General features: G+C 39.8%; 1 long non-coding RNA gene across 1 annotated transcript; it reads left to right on the top strand.

Moving 5' to 3' along the window:
* The first annotated feature begins 343 nt into the window (after window positions 1–343).
* LOC125483261 lies at window positions 344–1479 on the top strand. Its single transcript, XR_007262207.1, has 2 exons — window positions 344–459; window positions 1378–1479. It is a non-coding gene; the product is annotated as an uncharacterized LOC125483261 (long non-coding RNA).
* Window positions 1480–5476: the final 3997 nt, after the last annotated feature.

Raw genomic sequence — 5476 nt, 5'->3', positions numbered from 1 at the left:
AGTTAGAACTCAAATGATGCAGAGCAGAATGTTACTTGGTTCTCACTCCGAAGGATAAAACAGTTATCCATTTAGTATAAACACCAATGATCAATATGTTCAAGACATTGGACGAAAGGTATGCAAGTTGTGGTATCATGAGATAATGGTTTGAATTTATTTAATATTGATCCTCAACTTAAAGAAGAGTTTAAATGCCTTGTGGGCATTTCAAGTAGCCTGCACTTTGGCTTTGAGTGTAGACAGCTGTCACAAAAATATTCCATACATTAGGAGGCAAGAAACAAGCTGTAACCACTGCTGACAACAAGGTGCAGAGCTGGATGAACGCAGCAGGCTAAGCAGCATCATAGGAGCAGAAAGGCTGACGTTTCGGGCCTAGACCCTTCATCAGAAAATGTAACCACTGCTGGTTTTTTTTCCTGATACTGGTGTTGGAGTCATCAGGACGATGTCAAGGTAAATTGAGTGGACAAAACTGTCAGTTTGTCAGCACCATGAACATGATTCTTAGGACATGGCTGAAATGTGAACTAAAAAAAAGTCAGTGATCTACAAGTCTAGCCTTCAAACTCATCCCTCAATTCAGCTCACCTCCTCAGCCTTACAACATTACTTGTAGCCCAATACTCTCAAACTTTCATCCCCATTATCAGCAATCTGTTCTCAATTACACCACCTCTTACTACAGCACATTCTGCTCATCTTTTACTTTCTTCACCTCTGCTATCATGCACACCAACAACCTTTTTACTTTGACGTGCACTTGCTTAATATATCTCAGACTCCGACACTAATGCAGTTCCTTGATTACAGTAAAAACTAATGAAGAGGGAGCAGGCCACTGAAGGAAGGGCATCACTCATCCCTGTGATATCTCACTGGAAGAACAAGTAATGGATATCAGAGGCAAAGTTTGACAAGTAACAATGCTAGGAAACCATTCCTGCAGAATTTTACACCATAGTCCCTTTGTATTCCTTTCTCAGTTAAATTTCACCTCACACACCATTCATGATCTATTTACTATTGTTTACAGAAGCTAAACTAAAACTTTGATTTGAAAAGCAAAATACTTTAGGTGCTGGAATTCTGAATATAAAATTAACAATGCTAGAAATACTCAGTAGGTCAAGTATCATTTATGGAGAGATAAAGAGTTAATGCTTCAGGTTGATGTTCTTTAGAGTATGTGACCTGAAACATTAACACATCTCTCCTGTTGCTGTCTGACCCAAAGAATTCCCAGCATTTTGTTTTCATTTCAGATTTCCAGCATCTGATATAAAATATTTCAATTGTTTTGCTTTCAGAACTGTTTTTATTTGTCTCTGCCACTAAAGCTAGCCTTGTATCTTTCTTTCATTTCATATATAGAATGTTCACGTATCCCTCAAGGAGTAGGGGATGTTAGGAAGAATTGGAATACGGAACTGTTGGAACATATTGAATTAAAAGGAGTTATCAAGATTTTGAAAATGCATGTGTTTCTTTTTGAAAGTGGAAGTCAAGTTGTGATGTGACCTGTGACTTATCTATTAATTATTGAAAAGTCTAACTTTAGAAAGGAGACAAGAAAATCTTCTAAGAGAGATAAAAGATGACATTTATGGCTTTAATTGCAAAACACAGTTTGGAAAAGGTGGGGCCTACGTTTAGCAGGCGGCTTAGCAACATATCATGGAGTTAGTTTCTGTTTTACCCGGACATCTCATGTGTCACAAGACGGGAAAAAGACTTTCAAAATGTGCAATAAGCAGGCCTCTCTCTTTCTTGGGAAATTAAGAAACCTTAAAGCAGGACCAGCTGAAAAGATCTCTCAGTAAAATATTTCTGAGAATATTTCTAAATATCAGTGTCTCTAAAATCTCAAACTCTGAAACCTCAACAGTAACTTTTATTGAAAGACTTGAATATACCTGACTTTCAATCTGAATTGCAGTCTGGTCTGAAGATTTTCCATCACTATGACTGATTTGGTAGGCCATGCTCATTTCTGTATGTTAAAAGGCGTGGATTCAAGCCCCACTTCTGAGATACTTCATTAAAATTGTTGACTGTATTTTGTGGGCAAATGGGGGAACTAGAGACAGTCTGCATCAAATGGAAGACTGGGTGAGGAGCTCTTGAATCACAGCGGTGATGTTTCTACCTCTAGAAGGTCCAGGTTCAACTCCCATCTGCTCTGGAGGTGTACAATAACATGTCCAAACAGACTGATTAAAAATATCTCCATGACAATGAAGGAATGGTGGTATATTTTCAAGACAGCATGGGGAGTGCTTTGGAGGAGAACTTGCAGGTAGGGATGTTCTCATGCATCTACAGCCTGGCCTTTCAACAGAGTAGTGGTCATGCATTTGGAAGGTGCTGATAAAGGAACCTTGGTGAATTTCTGCAGTCCATCTTGTCGGAGGTAGACACTGCTACTATTGAGCATTAGTAGTTTGAGAGTGAATGTTGCCCCAATCAAGTGGGCTGCTTTGTTCTGATGGTCATAGTCAGACCTGTACAGCATGAAAACAGACCTTTCGGTCCAACTCGTCCATGCCGACCAGATATCCTAAATTAATCTAGTCCCATTTGCCAGTATTTGGCCCATATCACTCTAAACCTTTCTTATTCATATACCCATTCAGATGCTTGTACTAGCCTGCACCACTTCCATGGCAGCTCATTACATACAAACTAGTAAGGGAAGGGGGAACTCAGGGAGACAGTGAGAATAGAGATCAGTCTAAGACTGAAACAGTTAGGAAAAGGAGCAAGGCAAATGTCAAGCTTCTTGAGTGTTGTTGGAGCTTCACTCAGAGGTAAGTGGAGAGTATTCCATCACACTCCTGACCTGTGCCTTATAGATAGTGGATAGGCTTTGGCGAGTCAAGAGGGGAGTTATTTACTCAGGATTCTTAGACCCTGACCTGCTGTTGCAGAGACAGTATTTAGATGGATAGTCCAGTTCAGCTTCCCCTAAGATGTTGATAGTGGGGGATTCTGCAATGCTAATGACATTGAAATTCAAGGGGTACGAATAGATTTTCTCTTGTTGGAGATGGTCGAGCCTTAGCGCTCGTGTGGTGCAAATGCTACTTGCTACTTATGAGCTCAAACCTGAACATTGTCCAGGTCTCAGTGTTTGCATTTGGACTGCTTCAACATCTGAGGACTTGTCATCAGCAAGCACTCCCACAAATATTATTTTGTAATTGAGGCAAGGTTATTGACAAAGCAGCTAAAGATGATTGTGTATAAGACGGGAGGTTATGTTGCAGCTGTACAGGACATTGCTTAGGCCACTATTGGAATACTGCAAGCAATTCTGGTCTCCCTGGGGTGGGGGGGGGGGGGGGGGGTCCAAAACCAAAACCAGAGGCCATAGGTTTAAGGTGAGAATAGAAAGATTTAAAAAGGACCCAAGGGGCAACTTTTTCACGCAGAGGGTGGTACGATATGGAATGAGCTGCCAGATGTGATGGAGGCTGGTACAATTATAACATTTAAAAGGCATCTGGATGTGTATATGCATAGGAAGGGTTTAGAGGGATATGGGCCAAATGCTGGCAAATGGGACTAGATTAATTTAGGATATCTGGTCGGCCTGGATGAGTTTGACTGAAGGGTTTGTTTCCGTGCTGTATATCACTATGACTATGACACTGAAGAACTTCTGCAGAGATAACTTTGCGCTGATGATGTCGTCCTGGAGATGACTAACCTCCAACAATCACAACCGTCTTCCTTTGTGCTATAAACATAGAATTAACATTTTAGGTCTGATATGACTTTTTCTGAAGAGGAGTCATATCAAACTCAAAGATCAACTGCTTCTTTCTCCACAGATGCTGCCAAAGCAGCTGAGTTTCTCCAGATTTTTTCGTTTTTTTTTATTCCTTTGTGCTAGGTCCGACTTCAGCCAGTGCAGTGTTTCACCCTGTTCTAACTGACTTTAGTTTTTCAAGGGATCTTGAATGCCACACTTGGTCAAATGCAGATTTGATGTCAAGAGCAGTCACTTTCACTTCTGGAATTGAGCTCTTTTATCAATTTTTGAACCAAGGATTGAACAAGGTTAGGTGGTGAATGACCCTGGTAGAACGCAAACTGAACACCTGTGAGCAGGTTATTATTAAGCTTGATAGCACTGATGATTATCCCTTCCATCATTTTATTGATGATCCAGAGTAGAATAATGGGGCAGTAATTGGTAGGGTTGAATTTATTTTGTTCTGTCCCATGTTTGAACAAACCTGGGTAATTTTCCATATTACAGGTAGATGCCAGTGTTGTAGCTGTACTGGAACAGCTTGGCTAGATATGTGACTAGTTCTGGTCTACACATCTTCAGAACTATTGTAGGGGCTCATAGCCTTTGCCATATCCAGTGCCTCCAGACATTTCTTGATAGCAAATGGAGTGAAGCTGGGGTGTCTTCAAGAGGCCAAAATGGATCATCCACTTAGCACAGACTAAATCAGATTTGCTAACACTGTACTCACAACTCAGTGAAATTAAAACATTCAATCAACCTCAAATTTGCCTAATTGTTCCTAACCAGACTTTAAGAAGAACATATACCAGACTAAAAGTTTCTAATTTAAATAGAAATTAGTTAAATACTGTAACTTTAGCTTCTTGTTTAGCTAAATTCTACTAATCCTAATGTCTGTGATTTAAACTCAATGTTTGATCATGACTCCATACACCCACACAGAAAGATAACCAATGGATAAATTAAAAAGAAAAGTTGTAATTTGCCAGTTTGATAATTGTTCTAACCAACAAGTACCAGGTCCTTTATGAAATTCCTTAAATGATGCATTGTATTACAAGTAATTGGATGACATCTTGCGTGAATTCTGAAGTCACAGGTCAATTCAAACAACTTCCAGCAGGTTCCAAGGAATATCCATTTTCTTTCTTTTAAACGAGGATTATTTTCTCAGAGCATTTAATTCTTTGCCTGAATATAAAATTAGAGAAAGCAAAACTTAAACACAGCTTCCCAGTTCAGCAGCTTTTTTAAAAGATTCATTCACAGGATATAGATGTCACTAGGTATGCCAGCATTGTCCATCCCTAATTGCCCAGAGGGGGATTAAGAGTAAACCACACTGCTGTGGGTCTAGAGTCACATGTAGGCCAGACCAGGTAAGGATAGTAATTTTCTTCCCTAAGGGACATTAGTGAATCAAATGGGTTTTTCTGATAATTGACAATGTTTTCACGGTCATCATCAGATTCTTAATTCCAGAGTTGTATTGAATTCAAGTTCCACCATCTGCCATGGTGAAATTTGAATCTAAGTCATTAGAACATTACCTGGGTCTGTGGATTAATAATTGAGCAATAATACCACTAGGCCACCACCTCCCTTAAAAGAATGTCACCAAAGTCCTTGGGGTCACCAGGCTGCTATCTCATTAAAGAGTGGTGAAGGTAGTGGTTTAACGTGAGGGTCACCATGTTTCACGTGAGA

This window comes from Rhincodon typus, chromosome 1, assembly GCF_021869965.1.
Source record: "Rhincodon typus isolate 14 chromosome 1, sRhiTyp1.1, whole genome shotgun sequence".
NCBI classification, from domain to species: Eukaryota; Metazoa; Chordata; class Chondrichthyes; order Orectolobiformes; family Rhincodontidae; genus Rhincodon; species Rhincodon typus.
This window is presented reverse-complemented; position numbering and strand designations above follow the sequence as displayed.